Genomic DNA, 19,039 nt, shown 5'->3' on the forward strand with positions numbered 1-19,039 from the left:
CATACGACGAAGCCATACACACTACTAACTGAAGTGCTGCACCTACACTACTTCACTGCGGTTTATGTCAATGATTCCACGAAGGGGACATGGTGTGTGTATGATGCTTGTTATCCGCTCGTGTATCCTTGAGTAGCCTTCATATTAAACCTGTGCATGTCACTCACGGAGCGTTCATTCAAATGCAGCATCTAGAACTTTCTCAGCCACGCACAATGATCAGAAGGAATTCCCACTTTAAAGCAATTTGATAAATAAAATAAACTTGAACCACTTGTGCAATTAGGTATTTACTTGTAAGGCCCAGTTTATGGAAAACCGTAAAATGAACGCAATTTTCAGTGAGACAAAACCACTACAATAAAAAAAGACATTCTTAGGCAAAACACAGCCAAAAGGACGTTCTTAGCTGAGGCTCAAAAACCCGGGCAATCCCGATCCCATTGAGATCCCATCGAGAACAACAAACCCACATACCATACCACACCTGGGACAAATGCCAATTTCCATTAAAAAGGCATGAAAGGAAAGGAAGCCACTAGGCCTGTATTACAAGCAAAAAGGAATCTAGATGGAAAATGGGTGGCATTCGTTCTTGGGTGGTGTAATGGATGTTACCTACTCCTTGTTTTCGGAAATAAGTGGGTGGGGAGGATTAAGGTCGAAAAACAAAGAAAGGGGGCGTTTTCAAAAAACGGGGACGAGCATGGTTACAACTTTAGACTGAGATTACCACTGGGCCGCTCTTCCTCCCAAGTGTCGCACTGTGACCTGTGCCTTGTCCACTCACTTCAAGTGACAGACACTCCTCACCAAATCTCTGGTGATGGTCCCTGTGCTGTCTACCCACACTGAATTCGTCATCTAGCATATTGAAAACAAAACTCTACATCTCCCTCTCCGACTGTGTCCCAGTCGCCCTCCCCTTACTACAGGAACTACTCTAAATGCACTTTTTAGGAAGCCTTCCCCCAACTATTCTAAGGCTGCCACCAGCAGCGACCTCCTGCCACTCTAAAGCTGTCTGAGACTGAATGGGAGCTCCAAACACTTGTCTCCCTTCAAGCCATGTGGTTGAACTATATAATAAGACACATAGGCAGTCTGTAAGACGTAAGAGAAAGGGGAGTAAAGTAGTCACTCCTCCATCAGCAATTTACACTTGGTTAACTAAGGGAGAAGAGCTGAGGGGGCCAGGGATGTCATGGGTAGGGCCGATCCAGGGCCGAGCCTGGTGGTAGGCCTGGCTCTAGGAGCCCACCAAGGGCCGAGCCCATGAAATCCCTGGCTCCTCCAGAAAAAGGGAAAACATTAAACGCTTTCCTGGCGAGCCACCATCAGCGCCATGTTTATTTTTTTCATACATGGGCATTTCTTTCCCTTTTGCCCGCGCGGCGTACTGGGCTGCCATGGTGGGGCCCGTGGCATCCGGGAGTACCGGCCCGAAAGGAGGGTCGGGCTGGATCCCCTGTTGGAGCGGGTGCCGGCCAAGACCTCGCCAGGCTGGCCCACCTCTATAAGGGAGTAAGTCACAGAGGACAGTGAAAGGGAAATGAATGGTACCATTTCCAATGCCGTGAAAAGGAGCAACACATTTCATTTGACACCCATGTTAATCTGCACTTGTGTGGGATGTACGTTAGTGCATGTAAATCATTTCACATGCCTGCATGTCCCACATCTTCCCAGTTTAAGAAACTTCATGAGGGTGGAGGCTGTTAGGAAGTCAAATTAGATCAGCCTCTCTTGCTGCTCGCCGGGGCATTCGGCACTAGCGATACGCGCGCCCCCCGTGACGTGCAACATGGAGGTTGTATATGGGGTTTTCCCAGAGCACCTCCTTAGTTCCAAGTCTGTCCTGTCTCAAACCATATACGCATTCGTCCCGATATTAGTAATCCTCAGTAGAGGCATAGTGACCCCAGGGGCAGTTCGACATGCCTGTGGTCCAGGGCCCAGTCCACCCAACAACACACTTTCCCACTAACGGGAAAGATCCCAAACCCAGACCATGTATTTAATCGTGGTTCCTCTGGTGTTATGCCATTAGCAATCGAGTTTCTGCGGCAACCCCAGACTAATTGGTATGAGGGTAGTAGGGCTTGCCATCTATGCCCTATCCCCACTGCCCACTATAGGATGCCGTGGGTGGCCCTTTCATCTCCACTTCCCAACCCTAGAGGAACTTGCATCCAAAGATAACTCTTGGGGAGCGTATCTTGAGTGGTTGGCCGCACCACAGTGGGAATGGGAGTGTGATCACAATTGCTTTTATAGAAGTCAATGCTCACGGGCCAGAGGGAAACATATTTTTGGGCACTGCCGGAGAGCAATGGGAGAATCTCAGAGCCGTTGTTCAGTTTCCTGCCGGCCTCAGGAAAACTGAAGCCCTCATCACAGAGCCAGGCAGCTTGCCCACAACTTCTGCCCGGCTTCAAAATGGCAAATCAGCCTTTTAAGCCTTCGGCCACCGCTGCAGAACCGATAATGAGAAAAGATTACGACAGTGAGACAATGATCATTGACACATGGGGAGCATGAGGGTAAGTCAGGAAACGGAAAAATCAGGGAAACAAAGTAATAACCAGTGCTTAACTTGTGCCTGTGCTTGCAGAGGCCCAGCCCCAGGACGCAGTTCTGAGCACTGGCACTTACTGCACCCAGCAAGGATGTAAATGACGGGTCTTACAGCAACATAATGATTGCTTTGTACTTGTCACTATTCATGTAAGCCAGGAGAGTTCACTTCAACTTCCCTTCCTGCTTTCCGCTCTGTCCAATTGCAGAAGCCCCTTAATTGGCCTTCCCTTCCTTGCCAGGCAGTGGTCGAAGTGGGCGGGAGCGGTCGGCAGCGGTGCTCCTCTACTTCTTTTAATTACGTTTTACTGGTCCCATACTTTTTTTTAAAAAAAGAAACCGTTCCGGAACGGTTTCGTTTTAAAATAAAAGTGAGAGAAGGAGTTGAAACTTGCACTTTCAGTGCACTACACTGAACGTTCCCTTAAACAGCAGGCACATGTGTTTTGGGGTTTTTATTGTGCATGGGTGGGGGCGCAGCAATGGGGTCTGTGGGGAGCAGTGCAGGCCAGTAGGGAACATAGTTCCACTACTTCTTTTCGTACACTTCGACCACTAAGTTGTCTTTAATCACCTGCTCTGCAGAAGCCAGGAAAGAGCTGTTGACAACATTGGGGGTCATTTGCTGGTATCCCACTGGTAATTCTGGAGGAATACCGGCAAGCGAACCTACCGTTACCGGGACCTGATATCCCAGTATTACCGGGATATTACAGGTGCCTGCAACGGCAGTCATTCCCCATTCCATGGATTCCCATAGGACTCTATAGGGGGAAATTGACAGTACTACCAACTGTTTTTTGTCGGGGGGGCCGAATTTACCTCCAGCTCTTGACTGGAGGTAATACAGGTAAACCCCACTGACAAACTTGCCGTTTGGCGGTGGGAAAAGTGGCGGTAACAGAATTACAGCCACTTTTACTGCAACTTTTCCCCCACTGCCAAAACTCCTGATGACCCCTATTGACTCAAATATGCCTGGTGATATTGCAAGTGTTTCAAGGCGTGACGAGGAAAGGAAGGGGGAACAGAGGGAGGACAGAGACAACGATCTTACGAGGCCAAATGACCTTGAGATCACGCAAGTGCAAGGGTGGGGAAAAGTGCCAGGGGATAGGGGAAGGGGCAGTGCTGTACATGGGATCAAAATAATAACAAGAAGTGCGGTCAGCAAGTGGTAGGTGCATGGGTAAGTGCAGACAGCAGGTGTCCAAAAGTGCAGGTAGGGGGACTGTAGGGTTACAGATACAGACCCAAGTGCAAGGGTTGCCGGGAGGCAGTGCGGGTGTGCAACTGGGCGGGCAGGGACCTGGGCCCAAAATCAGTGGGGAGCCAGGTAACCAGTGCAGTATCAGACAGGAAATCAGCAGGGGAGAGAAAGAGAGATGGCAGAAGCAAAGAGGAAGGTCTGGAGGTGCTTCCGGAACCGGAGATGATTCTACTCAACTTTCAGAAAGGCAGGGAGGCAGTTCCAGAGGGAGGCCCCAGCCGAAGAAAGAGATCTACCACCAACTTGTTGCTTGGAGAAGCTACTGACCCTGAGGGAGTTGGAGGTGGAGGAGCAAAGAGCTTGAGTAGGAAGGTATTTACGAAGAGAGAGTTGGAGGTATTGAGAACCCAGGCCCCAGAAGACCTTGTGAACGAATGCAGAGGGTCTTGAACTTAATCCTTGCAGTCACTGGGAACCAATGCAGAGATTTCACTGCTGGAGACATGCGATCCATTGGCTTGAGGTCAAGGACAGGTCTCGCAGTCCTGTTCTGGATGAGTTGCAGAGGGCGGAGAGTAGAAGCAGGCAGATTTAGAGAGAGGCTGTTGCAGTAGTCCAGCCTAGACAGAACCAGAGCTCTAGAGAGAATGAGCTTCTGGGGGAAGGAGAGGAAAGGAAGAATACCTCTGAGGAGGTGCATTTTGTAGTGTGACTTCTTAGAGACATCAGAGATGTGAGGAGAAAAGGAGAGTGTGGAGTCAAAGATGACCCCGTGGTTCTTAGCCTCACAGGTGGGAGCAGGAAGGGGGCCAAGGGAGGCCGGCCAGAGAGTGACAGGAAAGGAGGGTGCAGGTGTGCCAATGAGGAGAATCTCTGTTTTACTGGCATTAAGGCAGAGATCCTTGGCGGCACACCACTTCTGGATAGCAGGCAGTCAGAGATGAGAGAAGGAGAAGAGGTGGCAGAGGGGAGCCTGAAAATGAGCTGAGTGTCATGCCTATAGCACTGAGAGTTGGAGCAGAGAGCGTCAATGTGATGGGCGAGAGGTGCTAGCTATTGGTTGAACAGCCATGGAGAGAGGTTAGACCCCCGGGGAACACCACAGGTAGAAAGTGAGATAGAGGAAAGGAAGGACCCCAGATGGACCTAAGAGGGTCGATCAGAGAGGAAGGAGGTCAGCCAGGCCAGGGCCTTATCGGTGATACCCAGGTTATCACGGAGATGATTGAGCAGGATGGCATGGTTGACCGTGTCAAAGACAGAAGAGAGATCGAGTAAGATAAGAACAGAGGGGAGATTAGAATAAGGTTAGAGAGCAGGTCTTCACTGATGTTCAGGTGAGCAGTTTCCATGCTTCTGGCTGCTCTGAAGCCAGACTATTGGTCATGGAGACAACCAACAGATTCAGTGCAAAGATTAAGTTGGGAGATGGCCAGTTTTTCCAGGAGTTTGCCCAAGAAAGGAGTGATAGAGATCGGGCGATAGTTAGCCGAGAAGGAGGGGTTGGCTGAGGTTTTCTTGAGAAGAGGGTGCACAAGAAAGAGCTTCAGGGGGAAGGGAAGGCTCCAGTGGCGAAGGAGTGGTTGCAGCAGTCATCCAGGGCAGGAGCGAGGGTGTCAATGTGGTCCTTGATGTTTTTGGAAGAACAGATGAGAACCTGTTTTTGACGAGACCTTCATAGATCGGACTTGTCTAGAAACCTTGTCAGTGGAGAACAGAGGAAAGGAAGAGAAAGAGGGAGGAGAGTTGGCCACAGGGGGCCCAGAGGTAGAGCACAGAGTAGAGGGAGGAGGAGGAGGAGGAGGAGAGGACGAGAGGGTGGACAGGATGGTCTGGGTTTTAGAGATGAAATGATAAGCCAGGGCCATGCAGAGGGCCTGGGAGGGGACAGTAGAGGTAGAGACTGCAGCAGGATTGGCCAGCGCCTTGCAGATTTTAAAGAGTTTGACCGAGTTGTTGGATGCTGCAGAGATGCAGGCTTGGATGTGGGCTCTCTTCTTAGTGTGGACAGAGAGTCGGTATTGCCTTTGGAGCAGGTGGCAGGCCAGTTTGTCAGAGGATGCACAAGAAGCTAGCCATTTCCTCTCAGCCACCCTGCACTTGCGTTTAAGGGTGACAAGGTCAGAGTCATACCTGGAGTTGCACTTGGCCTTGAGCTTCAAGTGGATCCTCATGATGGGGCAAGAACATCAAGAGTATCAGAGATAGAAGAGTGTAGCATCGAAAAGGCTGTGTCAGGGTGTGAGTCAGCCAGCGGTGCGGGGGGAGAAAGTGGCAGTGAAAGCCTCAACTGACACACGCTTCATGGGTTGGATAACCGAGAAGGTAGGTGGCAGTGCTGGAGTTGGCTTGGCCTGAGGGGTAGAGAGGGAGAGATGGGAGGAAAGGAGAAAGTGATCACTCCAGGAGAGAGGAGTGGTGAGGGGGGTAGAAAGGGGGAGGTCTGAGGATATCAGTTAATCCAGAGTGTGCCCTGCAGAGTGAGTCTGGCCAGACGGGAGAAAAGAAAGAGAGAGAGAGTCACAGAGGTCACGAAAGAGTCCAGAGGAGGAATTGAAAGCATCCAGGTGGATGTTAATGTCTCCAAGAAGGAGGAGTTGAGTGGTCGAGGCCAGGAGAGAGGAGGAGAGGTCCGCCCACTCAGAGAGGAAGGAGGTTATCTGACCAGGTGGCCGATAGTAGCCATGGTAAGAGAGTGGCAAGGAGAGAGAGAGAGCCTGCAGACAAGGCATTCGAAATAGGAGTAGGCCTGCATAGGAATGACAGAGGCAGGAATCGACTGCGGGAAGATCAAGGCTACACCCCCTCCAGAACGGTTGGTTCGGGGCGCAGAGAGGATCTTGTAACCATCAGGGAGGAGAGTGTCAAAGCTTGTGACAGAGCTGGCCGTGAACCATGTCACAGTGAGACCAAGGACATCGAGGTCATGTTCTTCCAGGAGGCGGCATATGTCAGAGGAGTGTTTGACAGCTGAGCGAGAGTTGAGAGTGGAAATATGGAGAAGGTTGCCAACCTTCAAAGACTTCCAGGGAGGGGTACAAATCAGAGGTATGCCGTGCAGAGGTGTAGAAAGAGCCCAAGGGGGGCAGAAGAGGAAGGAGGAGAGGGCAAGGTAGCCAAGGAGGAGGCAGAGGGGGGAGGCAAGGAAGCCGAAAAAGGAAGAGAAGGGACAGCAGGAGAAGAAAGGAAATTGATGAGGTGCGTGAAGCATCTATCAAAGAGGAGAAGGTTGGCCTGAGGCCCTTGGACCAAGACGGTGCCATTCAGGTAAACATTAAAGATGACCTTAGAGGTGTGGAAGGGGGCCAGGAGGGACTCCCACCGGGTGCTACCATTAATGGGAGAAGAGAAAGGGGAGAGCACAGAGACCATATGAAGATGCCATAGGTCTGGCGAGGGAACGACAAAGAGGATGTCAGTGAGTGTCTGTCTGGAGGAAACACTGGTATAGGTGTCAGCAATAGGGAGCGCTGGGTTGGAGACCAGAATATCCTTTTTGAGCTTCTTCCTACCAGACTCAGAGAGTAGAGCAGGATAGTCGATACAGAAGCAGTTTGAAAAGATAGGAGAGACAGAGAGCACAACAGAGTAGGTGGGGGAAGAGAAGAGAGGAAGAGAGGTGTTGGGGAAAGGTGGGGGGGAGACACTAGGGGAGGACAAAAGGAGGGGTGCAAGAAGATGAGACAGAAAGGGACAAGACAATAGTGGACGATTGACTACATGTATCCCGTGGAAGAGGTTGTCTCCTCAGTGCTTTACCAAGTGGGAGCAGGAAGCATGGAGAGCCTCTTACCAAGCCACACTGTGGCTCTTCTGATCTAGCGTGCTTGACAGTCCTCTAGTCAGAGCAGGCGCAAGAGGATATGCAGTGTTGTGAAGGGCAGGGCAGGATCCACCGCTGAACGAAAGTTGGCATATGTCCATCTGCGACTGTAGCTTACAGCCGGTGTAATTCCCTGTTGCGTGGCTGTATTGGGGATCTCGTGGTTTCACAAGTGTTCCAGAGGAGTATAATTGGACTGCAGTAAAAGCAGTATAAACAAGCACTGGAAAAGACAATAGATCTGGCCTTTCTGTGAGTGTGTGAATATGACTGAAGAAGTGGATGCATGCATAAATAAATAAATGAGCGGGTGGATGTGGTTAAATAAGTGGATAAGTATGGGTGTAAGAATGGATGGGTGAGTGGATGAACATGGATGGATGAATCTATGAATGCGGTTTTACAAGTGGATCTTAAGGCACTTTTGGGGGAGTTAGAAACAGAAGTTACCAGGTTCTTTGGGATATTAGCATAATTATATTTATAATTATATAATTGTTCACAAAAATATAATTATATAATTGTTCACATAATTATAATTTTTCTTTTATAACACGCTTAATACCAGAGATTGGTTTCTAAGCACAGGATCAGGATTTAAACCTGTGTTGCTCCGTGTTGTCTTGCTTCCAAGACAAACGCATTGCCCCTGAGCTATCCCCCCTGTTTTTGGCTTCACCATAACAGGCTTCCAGAGCCATAAATGTCTCAGTTTTCGATGAGGATGTGAAGAAGCTACACAGGTATGTCTTGGGTAGGCACAATAACCCACTAAGCTGTCTTTTCAGTATTCAAGCGTTTGCCCTGTTACAAAGAGCTCTGTGGTAGGTCCATGCGCCTACTGAGGACTCTTGGCTAAGCGTAGGTGACCGGCTGCTTGGAGAATAGATAGTGCATGTATTGTCCATGGGGATTGGAGTCTAATAATGGCAGGTTACAAAGCAGATGCCACAAACCAAATTGTCACTTGGAGTGTGCATAATTTAGCCCTGTAGATGGGCAGCAGAGACACAGCCGGGCAATATGTGTGCACAATATGTAACATATTTGTGCATCCAGCATATTGGCCTCAATGTGGAAACATTGAGCGGGGACCATTACAAACTGGCATCGCAAAAAACCCTATTTATATTTCAGTGGTAGTGGAAAACACATATTATTTTATAGACCTGTACCTTGGGTATAGGGAGGAAGGTAAAATGCTCTACGGTGAGGGGGAGTGCAAGAAATAGTAGTGGTGTCCTGCTGAAAAAGGAAATGATCTGAAGGAGGGATGGGAGAACAGTTGCAGAAATATGATCTTTCTATAGGGGGAGGCCAGAAGCACAGAAACAGGATTGTACTGGTAGAAAGGTTGCGGTGACCATGAAAAAGGATGAAGAAAAAAAATCCAGGTGAGCTGTGATATGTTTTAAGCACTTTACTTGCCCCCACAGTTTTTCTATGTTACTCTTTGACTATTGACCATGCTGCACTTTTGTGACACCACTCTCTACCGTCCAAGAAGTTCGACATATCACAGTCTCACCCTATCTACTGCAATTATCCTCGATAACCATCCCATGTCACCAGCGTAGCAAAATGGAGCTATCGTCTTACTATATAATAAAAGGACAGCTGTATGTTTGTCTGATGCCGTCATGTGCAGTAGAGGCTGCCCGAAAGCACAGAATGCTCCACTAGAGGGAGCTGTTGCCTTACTATTTACAGTGGTTCAATTAGCATAGTTTTGCCTGTTGTGAACACTAGAGGGAGCTGCAGACTTATGACCTATAGTGGTCCTACTGTGTTAATGAAAACCTGCACTTTGGCCCATGTACAGGGGACTGTACACTAGTTTATCATACCATACCCGAACAATCGCAGGGCATGAGCAAGGTGCAGAGAACCTTTTGACACACCTTCCCTGGAGCAGCTCCGGTCAAGAGAGAGAATAGAAGATCTATCCATCATCACATCTTAACTGAGCCACACAATGCATAGCATGGAATGCTTTCCAACCTTTACACCGGTAAGCGACCTAGGATAGCATTTATTTATTTATTGTTTGCTTGTTAGGCACTTATACAGCAAGTAAAATACTGTTTCAAAGCACCCACAGGGCAAGGGGAGGGAACAAGGGGGTGACACACACATTACAAACACAATATTTAAGGCAGTGGAGGGAAAGAAAGAACAAACCTACTATGCCTTCTGAGTATTCAGAATATGCAAGTGCAGCAAGGAAGAGGGCAGAGGAGATAAGTGCTGGGGAGGCCAAGCTCATGGATGAGCCACAGATGAAGTACTTGAATGTTGAGTGCTACACAGCCTGGAGCCATGTTAGTTGTAAGTGTGAACCTCCAGTGAGGAGGGTGTGCTAAGGCAAGTGCTGAGGGTGAATAAGAGTTGAGTCTATTGGGTGTGGGAGGTTGGGGGGCCTGAGGATGCATAAGTGTCCCGGACACCAATCACAGCAATTTAGGGGATTAGCAGAGGAGGGAAGAAGGGAAAGAGGAGGTAAAGAGGAAAGTCTTGAGGAGCTTTTGGAATTTAAGACAGTACTACTGAAGGCGCAGAGGGAGGGGGAGGCTGTTCCATAGGAGGGCGCCAGCTGAGGAAAGATGATCGACCACCAGCCCTCTGTTTAGCGAAACTCTTACACAAAGAGTTGGTGCCAGAGGAGCGTAGTGGTCTAGAGGGAGAGTATTTAGTAAAATAAAGTTGAAGATAGTTAGGTCTCTGGGCCCAGACAGTCTTGTGGATGATCCAATGGGATTTGAATGTAATCCGTGCAGCAACCGGGAGTCAGAGAAGACTTTCTGGGCAGGAGAGATGCAGTCCTTGGGCTTAAGGCCAAGGATAAGTCTTGTTGCTCTATTCTGGATTATATTAAGGGGGTGCAGAGTGGACTACGGTAGATTCAGGAGGAGGCTATTGCAATAGTGAAGACTAGAGAGAACCAGGGCTCGGGTAACATTGAGCCTCTGTGGGAAAGTGAGAAAAGGGAGAATTCCTTTGAGAAGGAAGGGCGAAAAGTGGGACTTCTTGGTAATGTCCTGAGTGTGAGGGAGGAAAAAGAGAGAGAAGTCAAAGATGACTCCAAGGTTTCTGGCTTCAGAAGAAGGAGCAGGGGAGAGCCCAAGGAGTAAGGCCAGAGTGAAGGGAAGAAGGAGGGAGCATGGGTCCAGATGGAAAGGATCTCAGTTTTACAGACTTTGAGGCAGAGATCATTGAAGGTGCACCATGACTGGATGGCAGATAACCAGTTGGGGATGATGGAGGGTGCAAGAGGGTCAGCAGGAAGTTTGAAAAAGAGTTGTGTGTCACCTGCATAACACTGGAAGTTGGAGGAAAAGTAGGAGAAGAGGCGTGCAAGCTGAGCAAGGTAGATGTCAAAGAGCCAAGGGGAGAGGATGGAACCCTGGGGGACACCACAGGTGGCGAAGGAAGTAGTAGAGGAGAAGGTACCGAGGATGACTTGGGAAGAGCAGTCATTTAGAAAAGTTGTCAGCCAGTCCAGTTCCCGTTCCGAGATGCCAACGGTATCGTGGAGTTTTTGTATGAGGATGGAATGGTTGACTGTGTCAAAGGCAGGGGAGAGATCGAGAAGGATGAGGACCCTGAGGAGTTGGAGTTCAGAGATGCAAGAAGTTCATCACGGGTGTTCAGAAGAGCAGTTTCCATGCCTCTGGATGCTCGGAATCCAGATTGATGGTCATGGAGACCACCAACAGGTTTGGTGTGCAAGTTGAGTTGGGGCAATACCAGCTTCTCCAGCAGCTTCCCCAGGAAGAGGGTGATGGAAATATTGCGATAGTTGGCAGGACTGGAAGGGTCTGCTGATGTTTTTTTCAGGAGGGGGGCACACAAGGTAGTGCTTAAGGGAGGAGGGGAAAGAATCAGCGGCAAAATAATGATTGCAGAAATCAGCGAGTGTGGGGGCAAGAGATCCAAAGTTATCATTAAAGGTCCTGGATGAGCCTGGGGGAACCTGTTTAGAAGAGACCTTCATAGAGCGGACAACTCTGGTAACTTCTTCAGGTGTGACAGGGGAGAAGAAGGAGAAAGAGGAAGGAGGAGAGTGATGGGCCAAGGGATGCAATGGGGTGTGGGATAAGTTGGGAGGGTGGGTAACAAGGGTGTTTAGGATGTCCTGAGTTTTGGTGGTGAAGTGAGTGGCCAGTATGTTGCTGAGGCCCTGGGAATGAGAAGGGGAGGAGGAGACTGCGGAAGTGTTGGCTAGTTCCCTGCAGATTTTGAAAAGTTCAGCTGTGTTGCTGGATGCATCGGAAACCTGTGCCTGTATGTGGGCTCTTTTCTTGGCATGGATGGAGAGTCTGTATTGTTTTTGGAGCAGGCGGCAGGCCAGTTTGTCAGAGGATGAGCCTGAAGTATGCCACTTCCATACTGCCACCCTGCACTTTGATTTCAGGGCTGCAAGTTCAGAATCGTACTAGGTGGTACGCTTGAGGCAGGTTTCAGGCAGATCCTCATGACTGGGGCAAGGATGTCAAGAGTATTGGTGATGGGCAATTGGAGATTGCCGGGAGCAGAAGTAGTGGTAGAAACTGGGGTTAAGGGTGAGGGGGGATGAAGTTAGATGTTGAAATCACCCAGGAGGAGGAGGTTGGAGGTGGATGAAAGTAAGGAAGAACAGAAATCAGCCCATTAAGAGAGGAACAGGGTGGTGGTGCCAGGAGGCTGGTAGATGGTAGCAATGGTCAGGAAAAGATGGGAGAGATGACCAACTTGCAGACCAGGCTCTCAAAGGATGAGTAGGGCTGAGTGGGTAAGATGGAAGCAGAAATCCACTCAGGGAAGATTAAGGCAACCCCCCGCCATTGCGGTGAGGTCGAGGCTTGGAGATGATCTTGAAGCCGGCAAGGAGGAGGCAGTCAAAAGCAGTGACTGAGCGGGCATTGAACCATGTCTTGGTAAGAGCGGGAATGTCATGGTCAATGTCTTCAAGAAGGAGGCAGATGTCAGCGGAGTGCTTGTTGGCTGAGCAGGAGTTAAGAGTTGCCAGGTGGAGGAGGTCTCTGCCTTTGAACATTTTCTGAGGTGGCGTACATGGACGTGGTACACTAGTCAGAGGAAGGAAAGAGAGAGTAGTAGGGGAAGATGCAGGTGAATGAAGGAAGTTAATGAGAGAAGGCAAGATCCGGTCAAAGAGAAGGAGGTTGGGTTGAGGAACGTGAGCCAGGATAGTGTCTGTGTGATAGACATTAACGAAGCGATGTGAAGATCAGAAGCCGGCCAAGAGGACTTCCCACTTGGTGCCACCGATAATGGGAGAGGATGTGGAAGGAGAGACAATAGAGATGAGATGGGGGTCCATAGATCTGGAGAGGAGACAGAGAAGAGGATATTGGTGAAGCGTTTACATAGGTGTCTGCAATGGGAAGTCCAGGATTTGCACTCAAGATGTCTTTTTTGTGCTATTTTAAACCGGAATTAATGAGAGAGGGGGGCTAGGTGATAGTGTAGCAGTTAGAGAAGATAGGTGCGATGGACAGAGCCATAGTGGAGGCAGAGGTTAGTCGAGGAGTCAAAGAAGAGAAGCTGCAGAGTACAGTTCTAGCTAAACTCACCAGGAGGACTAGTGCAAGTAGCCAGAAAGGCATAAATGCAATCCTGAAGGAAATAGAATAATAGGAGACAAGAGGTGCACAGATGTAAAAGTACACACACCTAAATCCTGCGGGTGTTCTCACTGGTAGACCCCAGGGATCCTTTGCGCAGGTATCCAGGGGATAGCGAGCGTGCTTGGATCCCGACCCTGGGGGCAGACAAGCGAGGGAGGATCACCTGGGCAAGGGGCCCTTGGGGACCAGGGAAGCAACGCCCCTGGGCGAGACGCAGTATCCTCTTTTCTGCAGTACACCCCTACCCGACAAAATATTGCCACCACAGTCCCATCCTACCTCAGTACTTCCCTTTAAGAAAAGGCAGGAGAAAACATCTTTATCCACAACGACACATCTGTTACCCCCTTTCTGACAATTACCTTCCATCCTCTTCAATGGAACACTACAAACCCCATAATCTATATATCCTCTGATGTACGACCATCATTTTTTCCCGCTAATAAGGACAGGTGAAGTCAGGCATTCCCTTACAACCAGGCACACCTGAACCAAAGTACCACTTCCAGGAAGTATAAAAGGCGGGGCAGGAAAGCACACTTTGAGTGAGTTGGGGATGCTGGAATGGGCATGAAGTGAACACCAGAAGAGCTGCAGAGACCCTGGGAGACCCGGAAGAGGAGAAAACTGCCCTGACACTGGCCCTGTGAGTCTAGGAGAGAATGTGGAGTGGGAGCTGTACCTCCAGAAGGCAAGACCAAGGGCATCTGGGGTTGCCAGGCAGTACCCACAGTAAGACTCCTCCACTGGGCCAGTCAGGTGAACCCAGGTCTCTGAGGGTCAGCGAAAGAGACCCTGACCCTACCACAATATCCCGTTTTAGCTCTTGAAGCTCCCAATGCCAAATGTGGTTTTGGGGTGCTGAGAAGTGGGTGCAAAATCCCGCCAGTGCATTCTGGGACTGGAAGTCCCAAAACCCTTTCTGAAGATTGCGAACTTTGTGAGAGGGGTCTGAGCCCGGTAGAAGGAGACCCTTGAGAACTTTGTGAGAAGGGTCTGAGCCCGGCAGAGGGAGACCCCTGTAAACTTTGTGAGAGAAACTGGCACCAGAGATAGAGTGGTCCGGTGCCACGTGGTTGCTCATTCGAAGGTCTCTGGACAGCGCCCCCTCTCCCGAACCAGGAGAAACAATGAGTACCAAGAGGCAAAAGGAAGGGAAGCGTGAGGTGTCAAGGTGGTCATACAAGGGTCAAGCCAAACCCCTTGTACAATCAAAAAATCGTTGACACGTTGTAGAAGTTTTGACATGTTGTGGAGGCAGACATGAACCCGACTGAGGGATGCCTGTGCATACATTGTGATGAATGAACTGTTGCAAAGCCTGATTGGGGGCTAAGACTCGGACTTGGGTAAAATGAAGTCCCTAAGGGGTCGAGAATGTCTTTTTGGAGATTGTGAAATTGTCAACTGTGGAAGGTGTGAACCCGACTGAGGGAATTGTGAAACTGGTGTTTGCGCCCGGCTGAGGGGAATGCCGTGCAAACTGTGATATTGGGACGCACGCACTACCCATAGAATCACAGAGTGACCCAGGGAGACGTGATCGCCCTTCGGAAGTCTCTGTTTAAATTGACAAGTGCTTTGAAAGGCCAATGCTGAAAGTAGGATTGGAGGCTGGCTGAGGGGCAATCCTAGGGTGAAGAGTAATCGCCCGACATGAAGGTTAGCAGAAGGAACTTTTGTTTTGTGGTGTATGGCACATCAGGCCCTCTGAAGCAGGAAACTTTGCATGAGAAGAGACTTGGGCATAGAAGGACCTGCTATGGAGAAAAGGAACTGTAAGCTCGTACCATAGAAGCCCAGGAGTGTGATGTGCTCAAGATTCCCACTTTGTCCCATGCTATAAACGTGTGGAAGGAAGATCTTGGCCATGACAGCCTGACTTATCATTTTGTGAACACTTCTTTCTTTTCAAGTGAACATTATCACACACTACTTTGTAGCATACCGGTAAGGATTGGAAATAGTTTGTTTTTTTAGTATAGTCCCTTTTTATTTGACTAAATTCCACTAGGACTGTATTATTATTAATATTTGATGCTCGTAGCTTGCTCCCATCTTAGATTTAGGTTTAGATTAGGTGTTTATTTTAACTCATTTTACAGTTTAATAAACACCCTTGAACTGTGATCACTTGTGTCTGTCTTACTTTGATACCATGCCTTCCTTACAACATGCAGTGAGAGAGGTTGTAGGTTAGTTGAGGCAAGCAAGGCAGAGTACATATGCACAGCGCATTGGCAAGAAAGATTGGTGGAGGCGGCAGTGGTAGAGTTCAGCCATCACTCATTTGACGAACTGCAGGGAGCGTAGATGTCCAGGGATCAAAGACAACAGAGGTGGGGACAGTAAATAATCAGGGTCCAAGTCATAGTTTATTTAGTGGGACCTCCAGGCCCCCCTCGGACAGGTACAGACAGGGGCCTTACTGAGTGGGCCTTGATTGTGGGGGCCGGCTTCTGCCTGCCGGCGCGTGTGAGTGGCTGAAGTAGGTGTAGGCTAGTAGTAGGACACATTCACCTTACATTAAATGTTTCATCCTGGGACAGGAGCAGATTCCATTCTGTCTAAAGCGTTATGACATCAAACTACAGTGCATGTCATTACCTCCTGGGTGACCCATCCTTACAGAGTACCTTTATTGCAATACACCCTGCTATGACACCAGCATACCTTAGCTCCTATAACACATTACTGGACCATCGTCGGAAAACACCAGGATTTGGAATAAAGATTTAATGAGCAAGAGCTAATAGCCTCTCTTGGATATGAGTTAGCATCTTGAAAGCAGTTAACACTGCAGTGAAAGTATTAATAATAATTATGTATTTCTTATATAGCGCTACCCACTCATAGGTCTCAGAGCGCTGATGTAACAGAATACATTATTATCCCAGAGTGGTACTCCATTTATCAACCTTGGAAGGATGAAAGGCTGAGTTGATATTCTGCCATCATTCAAATCTGCCACAGCAGGCTGCACCCATATATCAGGGGCGAGCATTTAGCCCCATGTGCTATTGAACCGGCAAGTTGCAAATCTATCTTCCACATTTGATGCAGACTATAACTTTGTGTCCATTGTACATGAACATTGTGCTTTGAATACATTCTAGATGTGTCCTGGCCTTCCTTTCTACACAGATAATGTTTCATAGAGCATGTGTAGCACCAGTTAGCCTGGGATATCAAAAGCAGCTCCTGGTAGCTGCTGGTGTCAAGCTAACCAGCTGTAAGCAGAAGCTAAATAGCTCACAGCACTTACGATCTCATAGCATCTTCACCCACAACTTGCCTAAACTGTGTGAGGACACGAGCATTATTGAATCTGTGACAGCACCTTCACCACAGCCTGCCAAAAGCATTAAGGGAACAGTAATAGCGTGCAGTTCACCCCGACCCGGCTGAGCCACCACAGAACTTTAGCACAGTGTAAAACTGACTTTTATTCCCTCAGTCTAATCCTCACGGTTCGACAATAAAAAAACGTTAAATCCCAGCATAGCTAGCACATGTAGTCCATTCTCCCGTTCCATGGGGGCCATTTTGTTTGTTTACTCTTTTTTTCTATTTTTTAATAGCCAACATGGAAAGGGAAAAGGGACTATGCGTAGTCCCTTCTCCTGGAACCCTGGCAACCATTTCTTTGCTTTTTTTTCTCGAGTTGAGAAACGGTATGAACACTGTTTCTCAACTCGAGAAAAAATATTATTAGTGCCCCTGTACAATGTACCTGGGTACTAATAGCAACAGAACCCTTGAAGGAGGGGCATTAGTGGTCTGGTAATGCCCCGGGGGCTATGTTAAAGCCCTCTCACAGACTGGTAATGCCCCCTCCACGGGTTCTATGGCTTTATTATTAGGTTTTTGATGTATAATAGATGAGGTAACAAAATGCCAATTTTCGAGGGTGGGTACCACTCATAAATTAAGAACTGTGACACTTTGCTTCAGTAGAATATTCTGGTTATTAGCCGAGTTACGAAAGCTGATATTGGCTGATGGGGTGCGTAAACGTTTCTTGGCCCAAAATACTTGACTAAGGACAGCCTTAAGTCCCTTTATGCTTATCTCCATCTCTGGGGGAAGATTAGGAAATGTCTCAAAAAACCTAGGTGCTCCACTATGAAAATGCCCTACACAATGGCAATGTCTGCCTGGCAGAACTGTTCTGAGGCTGATTGGGCACTTAAGCGGGCAGAATACAAGCGGGGGTACTTGGGACAATCAGCGACTGGCGCGAATGCTCTGCACATTGGGGGCTTCATATCTGATCATGGGGCTACCCAGTTATTGTCCTGGGGAGTAAATGGTTGTTCTCATAAAAGGCCCCAAAGTCAGCGGCCAATGTCCTATTACTATACATTATTCGGCAGTGAAACGGTCAATGGCCACTCAAGAGTGATCAAGTGGCAGTCTGGTGTATCTCCTGAGATATCAGGCACTCTTTGGGAGCGATGCAGAGAGGGTATTCGACCTATAAATCATGAAGTACAGCATCAGTTCACAGTCATTTGTTGGTGGTACCATACACCTCTGAAGTTAAAATAGGTGGAGGAATGAGACTATATTGTGTTGCCGAGCATGTAGTAAACACCTGTACAGGGGACAAACACGTGCAAGGCGCAGCATCTCAGTGCAACGGGATAAAGCAGAGAATGGACAAGATCCATGTAGAGGCAAGGGAGGATACGAGGGGTAGCGTGGCCACTTATCCGGCCCTGTCAGGGGAGGAAGGGAGCCTGACGCCCAACACCCCTGCCAGTGCCAGAGTGAGTGTGGGCGGAGCCACTCCCAGATCCCTCCTTACCTGCTAGGACATAGGCAGGGGCCGTGGAGCACGGGGCTGTATTCAGGGACGGACTGGGCCATACAATTGTCTCGGCACCAATGAAAAAGTGGGCTACAGTTGCAAATGGCAATTCACTGCTTTTGTGACAGACTGTTTGAATAATACCCAAGGGGGGAGTTTTTTGATAAAATATGATGCAAATTGTGCAATTTAATTTAAAGAATATTTATTCAGCAACACTGGTCGAAACTACTAGCCACGTAACTCATCAAACAGGGACCCATTGGCCAACAAAGTGACCCACTTTGACCGAAAAAACTGGCCCACACTCGCATTTTGTGTTTTTGGTTTGGCTATTGCCCCATAGGCCGGACCGAAGCCTGGCTGCCGTGCCACCCCTGAGCGCACAAGGTCCTTCAGGTGGCACCAGCAGAAGGAAGCAGAGTGCCCGCGTGGACCAGGCACAGAACAAGGAGAAGTGGTGGCAGGTCAGACCTCCCAGAGGGATGCTCGCCCACCGAGTCGCCTGCAGGGAAGGATGCCGCGGCAGGAACCGGGAGTCCCCGCTGCGCTACTGTATGTTAATGATATAAGTCAGTATTTTTCATTCTGAATGTTCACGTCACAGACAGTAATGGGAGGTAACAGTGCCACTGGGAAGGTTGCTAAGAGCTTGGGTGGTGAAGTTGATGGCTTTGTCTTGCCTCTGCCAGCACCCAAGTTAAATGCTTAGCCTCCAGCAGTCATTGGTGTTGCTGAGCAACTGCGTAGACATGGCTTTTGAATGCATAGACTGTGATATCGGACAAAGCTTGTGATATTCAGAAGTTGGCAGCGGGCTGAGATGGCAGCAGCCATGGAAAAGAAGTAGAGATTGAGATGGCTGTCAAAGTGATGCCAAGATTATGGGAGTGTGTTGTGGGGATAAAGGAGAAGTGGGGACTTGAAGGGGCAGCAAATGGTTTTGGAGCAGTGTGAAGAAGCTAGCTCATGATGTGTGTATATCTTTG

The 19,039-nt window shown here is 48.8% G+C and overlaps 1 protein-coding gene across 3 annotated transcripts in view; it reads right to left on the reverse strand.

The window, feature by feature from the left end:
• Positions 1 to 19,039, reverse strand: part of LOC138566062 (uncharacterized) — a 208,994-nt gene that overhangs the window by 35,903 nt on the left and 154,052 nt on the right. The gene's annotated exons all lie outside the window — the stretch shown is intronic.

Source organism: Ambystoma mexicanum, chromosome 2p, assembly GCF_040938575.1.
Source record: "Ambystoma mexicanum isolate Mex_15411 chromosome 2p, UKY_AmexF1_1, whole genome shotgun sequence".
Lineage (NCBI taxonomy): Eukaryota > Metazoa > Chordata > Amphibia > Caudata > Ambystomatidae > Ambystoma > Ambystoma mexicanum.